Here is a 14451-nt window from a genome sequence, read left to right as displayed (position 1 = left end):
TCTTCAAAACTATCCTCTGTTAATCTTTTAAAGAATGAATACTCGATAGATTCGACAAAACGGTTGAAATAGCAGAATCAATGTCAGCACAAGACTCCTCGCTGCGTGCCGCCATTGTTGTTTGAATCTAACACTCGCTTCGGCGCTCCTGATTGGTTGCTCATTTTTTGATCACTGGAAGGGGTTTGGATTGCCCTCGCGTCCAGACCCTTGTGTGGAGCTCAGCGAAACGCCTCTGGTGGAGCATGGCGGAACTACAAGGGTCTGGCGAGAGTCAGGCTACTCAGAGACTGCTTTGGAGAGGGGAGACTTCTCCTCTCTGGTCACTCTCACCTCTCGGCAGGGAGTCGTTGCTAAAACCTATACTACTTGTTTGTGGTTCTTGTGTCTTATAATATTGGGAAGAATTTCCTGACATTCCTCGGTCCTTCGAAGCCGTTTGCCAATACATCCAAGATTCTGGGACTGATAGTCGAAAGTTGAAGACTGTGGCCACAGCCCGCGGACTAGGACCGTGGAGGAAAGCCCCGCACGGTGAATTCCGTGCTGCCCAGCCGACGGCGACCAGCCCCTGGACTTTGATTGACGGCATCCGAACAACAGAGCAGAACCATAACAGTGTGAGTATAGTTTTATATGCCTAATAGTCTGAGACTATTTCTAAAAGGGAAAAATCGCATTAAGTTGCTGTTCTCTTATACAGCTGTCAAAAAAGATAAAACTTTCCAGGAGGATCGAGTCCCGTGGGCTCGAGTCCGGCCTGAGGATAAAAGGGGTCCACGACCGCCTTAGTTTATCTTTAAACAAGGGGGCCTGAAGTCCCGCCTGAGCTGGGACGCATCCATACACCAAGCCTTGCATCACCCTCTGAAGACCATGCATACCATTGTATACTTAAGTGTAATATTATCCTAAAATGAAGGAAATAAAAAAAAAGGGGGGGGGGGATTGCTTGTTGTAATATGTTGAGACATTCACTTCTTTATGTGGTTGCCATTCACGAAAATGGTCATTCATGTGTCAAGCCAATTCAAGCCTTTTTTGAGGGTATTCATACTCCTTCCTTGAAGGATACTGATATCTCCTGTTGCAAACAGAAAGGTATTTGCCATTGAACAAAATGTGATGCACACTACTTGCACTATTTTTTGCACTTCTTACATTTTTTGACAATTTTAGACAACCTAGTAATCAATTTCCACATTCCAGACAAACTCATGAGTTTATTGTACTATAGTGCTCACTAGGTGCAAAACTCAACCGGGTCTGTGTAGACACTAATTGCATTAGCAATAGCAGCAGGTTCAAACACACCTGGCTTCACCAGAAAATAAATGAGTATATTAGAGCCTTCCGTGCATAGAGCGGATTGCCACATACTGTGAGGTTGGCTGCCTAGAAACTGCCTTTGGCGTGAAGACTGCCTAAAACTGCTTTCTTAATTTTTTGTAGTTTTTATTCATACGCAAAATGAGAGCTTTCCCTAAATCTTGACCCCATTCACATAGAGGGAAGAAGGGTTTAATAAGTTCTATGAGGTATATGTGAGAACACATGACCACAGACACATGGAGGACAGGAAGTTGGAGGAATTCATGATAAGGTATAAATAATGGTGCATTACTGATCACACAGACTGATAGAAACATGGACAATCAGATGAACATGATGAGCTTCTGCCTACTCACTCTCATCGTAATGATAGGTAAGGTCTTCCAATACATCCATTCATTGCTAGCACACCAGGTCATTTTTGAAAGGTGTTTCCTAAAGTGTTTGTATGTAACACAGATATGTGTGAATAAGTTGATTTGTGTAACTCTCAACCATACATTATGTATATGGTAAAATGAATTTGCTGACCACTCCTTTCTTTCTGTCTTTCTTTCTTCCTATTTCAGTTCTACACTTTGGTCATTGTGATGACCTAAAAACAATCTATGGCTGTGAGGGAGGCTCCGTGGCCATCAAGTGTCCATTTCAGAGAGAAGGACGATTCATCTCAAAGTCGCTCATGAGGAGTCTCGTCGGAGAAGACATGCAGGAAGTCATTCGGTCTGATGGTCGTGTAAGACGGACCCGTAAGGGACGAATGTTTCTGCTGGACAAGAAGAATAAAAAGAACATCTGGGTTGTGATAATCAGTGACCTGAGAGTGGAAGATGCTGGGACATATCAATGTGTGGCTGGTGACCGTGTGTTCAAGCAAGTGAAGCTCAGCATGGGTAGGTAACACCTTTTCCACGCACACACACACACACACACACACACACACACACACACACACACACACACACACACACACACACACACACACACACACACACACAAACACACACACACACACACACACACAGTGAAGCTCAGTGTGGATAGGTAACACCTTTTACACAGACACACACACACACACACACACACACACACACACACACACACACACACACAGTGAAGCTCAGTGTGAATAGGTAACACCTTTTCCACACACACACGCACACACACACACACACACACACACACACACACACACACACACACACACACACACACACACACACACACACACAGTGAAGCTCAGTGTGGAAAGGGAACACCTTTTACCCTCTTATGAAGAGCGGCAAGATTATTTTTCTGACAGGTAGATCAGGTCCCTTTCCACAGGTGTATTAATAAAGCACCATGCAGTATGCATTGATAATCAAGGTACCTGATGAAACACATGAATACGTCAGTGGCACGCCTCTTTACGCAGAGGACTCGATTCCCATTTTTGCTCCGCCTTAACAATCGTTGGTTTCAGCCATTGATATTAGTAAAAAGCTAGACACCGCATTGCTCGACGAGTTCTATCAGGTCGCACCCGTAAACGCAGCCATCATATTGCTGGGCGCAACATCTTTACGGTTTATGGGCAACACTTGCCGGCAATCAGAGACACCTGACTGATTTCCAATCAGAGGCACCTGTTTCTAAAATGACCTCCAGGGATAGTTGCCCACATTAAAGGCTGGCTTACATTGTACAATTTTGGTCTGTTTTAAAAAGGAAGTCTTGGGAGTTGCAGTAGAATCACGGTGGGCTCCCGTCATCTAAATCGTTTAGTGTAAGGTGCCAATCTAAGCGGTTTTAAAGGGATAGTTCGGATTTTAAGACACGAAGTTATATGGGTTCCCTGTCAGCAACGTTGTGCATCAGCACTGACTTACCCCCCGACAGCGTCCTGTGAGCCGAGATCCAGCCGGTTTTTGATCGTTTTTGATGCCGGACTATTTTCTTCAGCAAGTTTCTGGGGTCACGAAAGTAAAGTGTTTTTCTTCTCAAAACCATATGCGTTCAACAGAGTGATATATTTGCACCACGAAAACGTTGTCCAGCTGTTAGTAGCGCGCAGTGATAGGAATCGCGAAAAATAAGTAAGTGATAACGAGGTTTGAATTTTTCCTGGACAACGTTTTTGTGGTGCAAATATATCACTCTTTTGAACGCATATGGTTTTGAGAAGAAAAACACTTTACTTTCGTGACCCTAGAAACTTGCCGGACTACTTTCTTCAGCATCAAAAACCGGCTGGATCTCGGCTCACAGGACGCTGTTGCGGGGTAAGTCAGTGCTGATGCACAACGTTGCTGACAGGGAACCCATATAACTTCGTGTCTTAAAACCCGAACTATCCCTTTAAGGCCGTCGGAGTCAGTTTTTTTCTAGTTTTGCCATTACGACAATATTATCGGAAGTCTTTTTAGTCGTGGCTCATGCAAATAGTGACGTGAACATTAAACACATGGACACACCTGTTTAGGTGTCCGGAACTACGTGCCATTTCATTCTATCAGCAAATCGCTTTATGATTCATCTCTACAACAATCTCTGATGGCGACATTTTATCATATATGGCTTCTGCTGCCCTTGTCTCACTATGCCACAACTATTCTTGCCACTAGAGGGGGTAACTGAGAAAAAAGATAAGCATTCCAGTGACTCAATAAATGCTGCCACTAACCTAATAATGAAAATTAATCTTCCAATGACCCTACATGACCAGCCATTATGTAAGGGTGACTCAAACAAACAACAAATTAAACATGCAAGTGGTCAAACATTTCCAGGCACTAAAAGGGATGAAAACAAAGGAATGTGAGAAGAAGTGTGATAATTGTGATAGTTTCCGCTCCTACTGTACATTGACTAACACTTGATCATGACTGACATTCAGCAAAAGGGAGGCTTACACACTTTTCAACATTGTAGTGTTACAATGACATATCTGTCTCTGGTTCCATCTCTGGTGTCTCGGACCATACGATTATTGAATGCATTTTTTGTTTGATAATCTCTCCTGCGTCCTCTGAGAAAACAACCGTTACAGGTTGTAAAATCAGGTATTTTGACCGCATGCTTGCCGCCTCTTTACAGGCCTCACCCCAGTCTGATTTGTCACGCTCTCATCGCTGGACTCTCTCTCTTCTTCTCCCTCTCTGGGCCCTCAGCTCTCCCATTTCACCAATACTGACTCACTATGTATTTTCTTGTGTTTTCTTTGTTTGTACTGTATTTTCCCTCCTATGTAAAATAACCTTGGGTTCGAGAAAGGCGCTATATACAGTAAAATGAACTTATTATTAAACTTATTATTACATTCTCTTGTTAAAAAAGAATGACCACTGCTTGAACTTTTAATTAAGCTCTCTCTCTCTCTCTGTCTCTCTCTCTCTATCTTTTCCATTCTCTCTCTTTAGCTGGGGACTCTTCTCACACTGGCCTTATTAAGGTCACAGGTAAAGAAGGAGGCAACGCTATCATCAACTGTCCATTTTTGCGAGACTACAGATTTGCCCCAAAGCTTCTAGTGAACGGAAGCTTCAGAGGTGCACAGGAGGTCATCCGGTCCAATGGACATGCAGATTGGATCCATGATGGGAGAGTATCTCTGCAGGACAAACGGGGCAAATGCATCTTCACTGTGACCATCCGTGACTTGACCCTAGAGGATGCTGGGATATATCAGTGTATAGCTGATGGACGTGTATCAGCCTATTTTAAACAGCTGGAACTCACTGTAGGTAGGTAACAACACCTACATACAACCACTCCATGGTTCTACATGGATTATCTTTTACGCAGGGAAATGTTTCTAGATGGATTATGTCTTACAAGGGGGACATGGCAGTTATTTTTTTCTGATCTTCTATTTGCCAGACCTTGGTCATCAACCGGACAAGATTACATCTAATGAAGTGAGTGAAAAACCTTATGGGAAATTTTTTATTTTGATGTTTAACTCACACACATAAACTGTGCAAAAATACATGTTGAAAAATGATATCTTAAATCTGATGGACATCCATACAAAGAATTATGTGTCATTCACATCTAGGACACCACTTGATGTGCCAGACCATCTGCAATGGACACAGTCCGACTGGATTGATCAACCAATACGGAATTCGATGCTTCAAACTAAAACAAGCAGTATACTGTATCTTGACCAGCAAATTAAACATTTGCCACAAAAAAGAAATGTTTTTTTTCTTAGTCATATTTTGACATCACTTTGTCTCCCATTACCTCATTGATGTTTACTCATTATGCTAAGACTGAAATACTTTATAGACACATTAAAGGAACAATTCACCGTTTTTTTTCATATTATACTACGTTATTCCCTTACGTTGTCCCATTTCTAAGCAGGTAAGAGAGATAACTATATTGTGTGGTGGAATAACACTGGGAGCACTTAGACTTTGCGCAGTAATATCCTCACTCCAAAGTGAAACTGAAAGTGCAAGAGTGAGGATATTACTGCGCCACACAATATAGTTTTCCCTCTTACCAGCTTAGAAATGCACCACGTTTTATTTTGTCTCACCATACTTGGTCGTGTAACTACTCGTGTAACTGTATTTTAGTAGGGAAAACATGGAAGTATTATGGAGCTTTATCTATTAGCTTTGACAAAAAAACATGATCAGCAGATGGCGACAAAGCATTTTACTTGTACCTGAAGAGGCGTTCTCTTGACAATCCCAACCTTCATGTCTCTGGACAAAGCTGTGTGCAAACTGCAGGATTGTCTGAATTATACATCAGATAACAGGATGTAAACTCGACATAGTGTGGTGGTAACAGGTTTAAGCGAGATGTGGCTTCAACAAATGCCGCCCATTTCCGTTAACTCAGAGTGAAACTCTGTTTCCTGAGAACTGGCATTACCAGTGACCAGACAGTCATAGAGATAGTGATCAAAAACACACGCACACACACACACACATCTGCAACAGAGACAGAGAAAAGATGGATGGACAGCAACAGTGACCATGGAAGGCAAAAGAAAGGGAACGGCAGAAGGGCCCAGGGCCATTGTGATGCGAGTGGAGTATTGAGGATTCCAGGCACTGAGAACAGTAGCTGACACAATAGGATTTCCAAAAATGAGGGCCTCGCTTGCCAGCATCTACTTCATGGGTAAGATCTTTAGTTGTTGTTGTTGTTGTCTGACATCAACAGTGGTGCTGGAGTATACAACCCCTGCAACTTTGTGGATAGCAGGTGGTCCTTTAATCAAGTTGAAATGAGAGAAGGTCTATAGATAGATAGATAGATAGATAGATAGATACTTTATTGATCCCCACCAGGAAATTCAAGGTCCCAGCAGCTTAAGACACCACACACAACATAAACTACAATGTAAACAGGATAATACAAAGCAAATTAACAAATCAACATGACTAAAAAGAGCAGTAAAATGTACTAAAGATAAAGATGCGCATGAATGTACTGAGTATTGGTACTGTGATCCAGTATGATGTGTGTGTCAAGGTGGTAGTGCAGACAAGTCCAACAGTGCAACAGTGCAAGGTTCAGGTCTAGTGACCAGCAATAAATATGGACAATAAAAAATGTAAGCATAGTAATATAAGCATAGTTTTAGTATAAATATATGGACAAAAAAGATACAATAACACAAAGCAACATAGTATAAGAATTATAGCAGCCGTGCAATGGTAAGTTAGATAAGGGTACAGGCATCAGTCCTTGGTCAAGTATGAAGTTAGAAATATATGGACAAAATAAGAGAAAAGTAAACAGTAATATAAGAGTTATAGCAGCAGTGCAAGGGTAAGTGCTAGGATGAAGGTATCAGCCATTGGTTAAGTGTGAAGTTAGACCACAGTCCAGTCAAGGGGATGGAGGGAGGGGTTGTGCCTGTGGGCTAATATAGCCAGTAAAGCCAGTTTCACAGTACTGTATGTAACATACTGTACAACAAAATGTTTTTTTTTCTCCACTGGATATTTGTCTGGTGAATTTTTTGCTTTTTGTTTTGTGTTATACTTAGTAGCCCATGATATTTGTTGTGTTGTCTTCAATAATCAGTCATTTTGTTTTAACATTCAGTTCACTTTGTCAACACATGTTCAATTCACAATTCTAGCTGTCGGCCTCTCTCAATCTCGTTATCATTCAGGTACTCTCGCGATAACCAATTAACATCCACTATACTACAATATTCACATAAAGAAGAAATCTACAATTGTGTTGTTTGTGTCTCTGCCATTTATTTTATGCTCTGTTTCTTGAATGTGTCAATTACTCACCCACACTCACACATACAGTCTCAGGTCTTCACGGCACTCATTTTGTGCCTGTCATTCCAAACATCACCACTGTGAAAACTACAGCCACTCACCTCAATACTCCAGGTACTCTTAGATCCCTTCTAAACTCATTCTCTTCTCGCTGTGTCTGCTTATAAACTCTTGAATGTCTAACTATGTACCTACTGTATCTATTGGGATTGTAGCATCAGGGAAAATATCTGAACGAGTTTAGAGAGTTGCAGTTGTAATCTCTTTAGCTTTCTTGACTAATTCTAGTACTTATTTATTTTGTGTGTTATGCCTTTAATCTAACCGGACTTTGGGGAGAGAGATAGGAACAGTGTGACAGCAGAGAGAAGGGGTGTGATTGGGCCTGGGCATGTGGACACCAAATATAGGGTAGGCGCTGTAACTAGTTGCGCCAAAGTGTCCCAAATTCATTGTATATTCACTGTATTGCTCAACTTTGAAAACTGTGTTTTGTGTTTCAGTAACTACCTATGAAGTAATTACCATACCACTGCCTGAGGTCACAGCATCGAACCCAGACCCAGTATCTAGGTCTGATACCATCACACACTCTCAATCTGATCCCACATCAGCTACAATAGGTGAAGGAATGATCATTGTGTGTGTGTGTGTGTGTGTGTGAGAGAGAGAGAGAGAGAGAGAGAGAGAGAGAGAGAGAAAAAGAGAGAGAGAGAGAGAGTGTGTGTGTGTGTTTGTGTGTGTGTGTGTGTGTGGTGTGTGTGTGTGTGTGTGTGTGTGTGTGTGTGTGTGTGTGTGTGTGTTTGTGTGTGTGTGCTAATATTGAAGCATTTGAGCTCCACAGTTCAACACACCACATTCCACATTCCATGTTCCAGAAGCAATGTGTATGTCTCAATACAGATAAGATGTTTGAAATTGTAGTGTAAGGAAATGGAATACAATCAAGGACCTCTCATGTAGCGGTTTATGATTTCATGTTCCCAACACGTCTATTTCAGGTACCATGGTGGTCACTTTGACATGTTTTGTTGTAGGGGTATTGGCTCTTTTACTGGCTGCCCTCATTCATAAGGAATTTAGAAGCGTGAGTGAAGGTAAATAGCCTGTTTGTGTGTGTGTGTGTGTGTGTGTGTGTGTGTGAGTGTGTGTGGTTGTCCTTATCAACATTATGTTCAGTAATACTTTTTAAATAGTTATTAATTGCATTCTACATTTCTTTCTTTCTTTCTTTTATTCTTACTATATCGTTCTTTCTATAAGCCAGTTAATATAATAACACATTTGTGCCCGTCTCTTCAGAGCCACTCAATCCATCAAGCCCCAGAGCTATCACTGTACCCTTTAAAGAGGTATGTGAATGGCATTATTGGACATGTATTATTTCATGAGTCTCTGTGAGTAGCCTTCTATGTTTCTAATTTATTTCTTGTCAAAGACTACATGTCATTGAATGTGAAGTACAGTCGTCTGATTGATGTTTAGGAAGCTGACAATGGTAATGATGCAGAAGACCACAACAGCCAGTTGAGTCTACTCTACCAGAACCTGAACCCCAACACCACCCAACCTGATGCAGTTTTCCAAAGCATGAACCATAAAACTACCCAACTTGATGCACTTTATCAGAGTCCAAACCCAGACACCACTCAACCTGATGCAGTCTACCAGAGCCTGAACCCCAACACCATTGAACCCGATGCAGTCTACCAGAGCCTAATCACCTAATTGTGTTTACCAAGTCCACTTTATTATGTATAGTGAAATTAAGAAATTCCTAATTAAAGGTACAGTAAGTGTTTTTTATCATGTCATTATATATCATGTCATCTTCTATTCAAGGGTTCGTCCAAAGACTTTCACTCCCACCTGCTGTTACAAAACACACAACAGGGGTGCCACAGACATGCATATGCACACACACACACACACACACACACACACACACACACACACACACACACACACACACACACACACAATGCACAACCTCCTTTTCTATTGGTAAGACTTGTGTCTTATCGTTATTATGTCGAAATGCAATTACCATTGTTAACTGGACAATGAGTACTATTAAATCAAAATGTTTCATCATACCTATTTGTGATCTACTGTATCAATTGTTAAACTGTTTACAGTTCATGGTTAGGCAGAATACAAACACACACACACACACACACACACACACACACAAGCATGAAATATCACACTGATACTGGATATACTATAAAGAGGGCACTTTTTTGTAGGTGAAGTTCAGAGGTCTATGTATGTTCCTGTGCCTGCAATGTCCAGTGTATGGACCACTTCTGTTTGTGATTGGTTGCAATGATATTACTGGGAGATATAATCTCCCACCCATCTCTTCTTCTCAGAAACAGGTCAATGTGGGATGTTAATAATAGCAGCCAGTTTACACCTTTTTTCACACCCCCTTCTGACAAAGAGTGAAACTCGCAACACACAGGGCACTTAGGCTGAAGACAAGGATACAAGGGGCGTCTGTGTGGTATATTAGACAGACAGACAAAGGATAAAAAGAGAAACAGAGAGAGGGATAGGGCAAGCAAGGTTGATGGCAATAAACAAAGTAAAGGCACTTGTCTAGAGAAAGAAATAAATGAAAAACAAATACATAGATTGAAAGAGAGTCTGAGGGAGTGGCATAGAGAAAAAACAACAACATTGTGACTGACTGCTATGGATATGATCAGTGCAGAACAAGTCTACACTTTTTGAAATGAAGACTTCCATCAAACTCATCCTCCTTCACCTTCATGGTATGTCCTTTTTCATAACAACAGCAGAGTACCAATGCAGTTTGTTCCTATTATATGTCTCAGAACCATGAGAACCCACGTGCGACACAATATGTTTAGTACCAATGCAGTTTGTGAAGAACCATGAGAACACACATGCTATACAATAGTGTTGCAAGCTACTTTGTGCAAATTGTGTTCTCTCTCTTTCCTATATCTCTCTCAGTACAATATGTGCAGTGTTCCAAGCTACTTTGTGCTACTTTGCTACATATTCTGATGAAGGGCTAGGGCCAGAAACGTTACACATGGTGATTTACCAGTAAAAAAACTGAGGAGCATATTCTGGTGTGCGGACTTCTTGTTCTTTTTCCTGACATATGCTTGTCTTGTCTGTTTTCATTGATTTTGGATGTGTGTGCGGTACACTTGAACTCTTTCGCAAGCTACTTTGTGCAAATTGTATTCTCTCTCTTTCCGATCTCTCTCTCAGTGTTGAGCTCTGTGAGGCATAAATTGATCCATGTAAGAGGATATCAGGGAGGAGATGCTGTCATTAACTGTCCATCCAAGAAGGGTTACGAGTCCTCCCCAAAGTACCTACGGAGAGTGAAGAATGAACGTGAAGACCCTGTAGAGGTCATTTGCTCTGACAATAACACGGAGTGGACCCATCGAGGGAGGATATCTCTGCTGGACAAGAAGGACAAAAACATCTTCACTGTGACTATCCGTAATCTGACCCTAGATGATTCAAATATGTATTGGTGTGGAGTTGATGTGACATGTCAATCATGTTACATAATGTTGATTCTAGAAGTAGGTATGTTGACATAGTTTACTGGATATCTATTTGGAACTTATTGGTGCTGGTTATTGGGCACTAAGATAAAACACATAACTGGCACTGTGGTGGATGTCTTTAGGTAGGTGTGTGTGTGTGGGGGGGGCAGTGCACTGTCATAAAGACAGATTGAATATATTTGGAAACACTTCAATTAACTATGCAGCACATTCTCTGTGGGTTCATCTGGATCGGTTGCTTTCTGTGTTTTTATCCTGCGGAGTGTGCAGACATATTATTATGTTACATATTATTACTATACTGTAAGTGTAGCTACTTAGCCTATAAACCCATTTGCTAACACATTTCTTGAGTTAAATCATTGGTCAATTTAGTAGCTTCATGGTCAATATTATGCTGCTGTAAGCAATCTGGTATGCCTCCCTCCCAATGCCTTAAAAATCATGTTAGTGAGAGAACTAATTCAACTAGAAAACGTAATTTTGAGGAAATTACCAGTGCATGCAAAAGCAAGACATAAGATAAAATGTGAAACAAACTTAAATTTACAAACAGTTGTGGACAGAGGAAGGTGAGGGAAGGGGGGGGGGGGCAGTGTGTTGTATGTATGTGGCTTAGGGGCAGAGGTGGAAAAGTCCAACCAACCAGCTGATTCTCAGTAGTAACTCTTCAGCCAGGCAGAGCAGCTAATTGGTGAGATCACCTGTGTTTAACCCTCTAACAGCCCAAGGCGCCGTACGGCGACAAGCAACATCATTGATTAAAACAGACGGTAGATCCGAGTAGGGTGACAAATCGCCTTTGTACTCTCCACCACTAGTTGGCAGACATCCAGAGCTTCGATTCAAGCCCAAATTCGAGTAAAAAAGTTTTCAGGAAGTGCCTGTATTACTCGCGAGAAACAAAAAAAAAAGACGCATTTCCTGTTTATAACGCGGAAGTGAAATGCGCGATCGCTATGCACAAATTGAAGCAGAAAAATGGCAAATGTTAAAAAACAAACTCATGTGTTATGAAGTCTTGGGTCTGCCATTCACCTACTCTGATTCTGAAGGAGAATATCTGCCTTTTGGAGATTTTGATCGGTCGTTCATTGGCAGTGACAGTCAAGATGCGTCTGTGAATGGAGGTGGGTCTTTGCGTGTGTACGTCAATGTTTACCTGCAGCGATGTTGACCAAAGGGTTCAAATATGCATGGTGTGCTTGGTGCCAGTGATAATCATGATGATAGTGTCTGTAATTGACATGGTACAGACAGCAGGTCTAGTAAAAATAGGGCTCTGAAGAACTACAAAGTCATCCGCGATAGGAACTGATTTGACCAGGCTACTTTATTATATAGTAACATAGGGATTGTGGTAATACTAATAGTTTATTATTGTTGGTTTACATGTGGCTGTGGTCCTGTTTGTTTGTTATGTCGGAGAAATTACAAAAATCAAAGTAAAACTGCTCAAATGTGTTCAACAATCAGTATTTACTGAAATGTGCATAATTTGACGCTATTGCCATCCTGTGACGTCATAATATGCAAATTAGATGAGTAGATGAACTCCCTTTATAAACTTTAGTTCATACTCAATGATTTTCACATTTACAGTAGGACTTTATCTCTGACCACTTTCAAGCCATGGTCTTTTGAATTTTTTATGCAAAAATCCAAAAAAACCCGGGCGGTTAGAGGTTTAAGTGCACAGATAGAACCAATACCTGATTGGACTTTTACTCTCTGAAGCTTGACTTTTCCACCTCTGAGTATGAGTGCGTGTGAGTGTACGTGCGTGCGTGTGTGTGTGTGAGTGGATGTAAGTGGATGTAAGGAGCATGGCTTTCTATGATGCAGTGAAATGGGAGAGTTAGGTTAAGGTGAGAATGTTGTGGAGTGCATGGAGAAGTGTGGTATATATGAAGTGCTGCAGTCAGGTGTGTGTGTGTGTGTGTGTGTGTGTATGAGTGAATGGGTAGACAGAGAGAGCTGATAATGCAGGTTCAATTTAACTGGCTGTCAATTAAACTTGATAGGGCCTTGAGCAGTTGGCTCTTGACACAGGTGCAAATCAGCTTAATCAGCAGTGCAGTGCGATAGACCTCTGAAGTTCGCCTACAAAAAAGCTTGCCATATATGGGCAGTTGGCTTCAATTAACTCCCGGATCTCCTTATATGGCCAACAGGGCAGCTTCAGAGGTCTATGAAAAGTCAATGGGGAAAAATATTTTGCTAATATTTCAAAAAGTATCAAGTTTACAGAACTGAAATATACATAGACTTAGTCTTATTTTCAAGACCTACGTAACAAAGTTTGAACCAAGTTTCTATGTTAAACGGTTGAAGCTGAATAGGACCTGGTTAGGAGAATAATAATAATAACTAGAAATGCAATTCCAAGGAAATACCAGTGCATGAAAATGCAAAAATAGATGGATAATGTAGATATGGTTGCTAAGGTGTAGCTAGGGTAAACATGGTGGTTGCATAGTTTACAGAGAGTTGATAGTGTGAAGGTAGACAGTTTAAAGATGAAACATTCCAGCTCTAACTTAACTAGTGATTTCTATTCATGTTAAAATGTTGATTAGCTAACTTAGGTAATGATTTCTAGCAGTTACGCTAAAAATGCTAATTATGCTAGCAATGATAACTTTACTAACAATGCTAACCAGGTTGATTAGCTAACTTAACCGATGATTTCTAGCAGTAATGCTAAAAATGCTAACTATGCTAACAATGCTAATTATGCTAACAATGCTAACCAGGTTGATTAGCTAACTTAGCTAATCATTTCTAGCAGTTATGCTAAAATGCTAACTATGCTAACAATGCTAACCATGCTAACTAGCTAACTTGCTAGTGAGGACTTTTATTTTGAAACATTTGTTGCTAGGGTATCCATGGTGGCCACTATCAAGAAACAAGAAGTTACTGCAGTATAATCATGTTGGTTGCTATGGAAACGGTCATAAACACTTAATTTTAATGGTTGCAATGTTGGTTGCTAGGTACAAGGAGGTCTCATTTAGTTGACTGGAGGCATAGTGGATGATAACTGACAGTTGGAATGGTTGAACAGTTCAATAGTTGAGTAGTTTCAATGGTTAAATGATTTAATAGTGTATTATTGCAGTGAGGACTTTTATTTTGAAACAGTTGTGGACAGAGGAAACAGTTAACAGGATATGTAGTCTTCTGAGAGACTGTATGCTTAAAGCCAGAGAAACTGACAGTTGGTGCCCAGGTGGCCGGCCACCTGGCGTAAGATTCTAATTGCTGCCGTGATGTCATAATGAGCAATGTTAAGTCTATGG

The sequence above is a fragment of the Sardina pilchardus genome, chromosome 1 (assembly GCF_963854185.1).
Source record: "Sardina pilchardus chromosome 1, fSarPil1.1, whole genome shotgun sequence".
NCBI lineage: Eukaryota > Metazoa > Chordata > Actinopteri > Clupeiformes > Clupeidae > Sardina > Sardina pilchardus.
Note: the sequence above shows the minus strand (reverse complement) of the source record.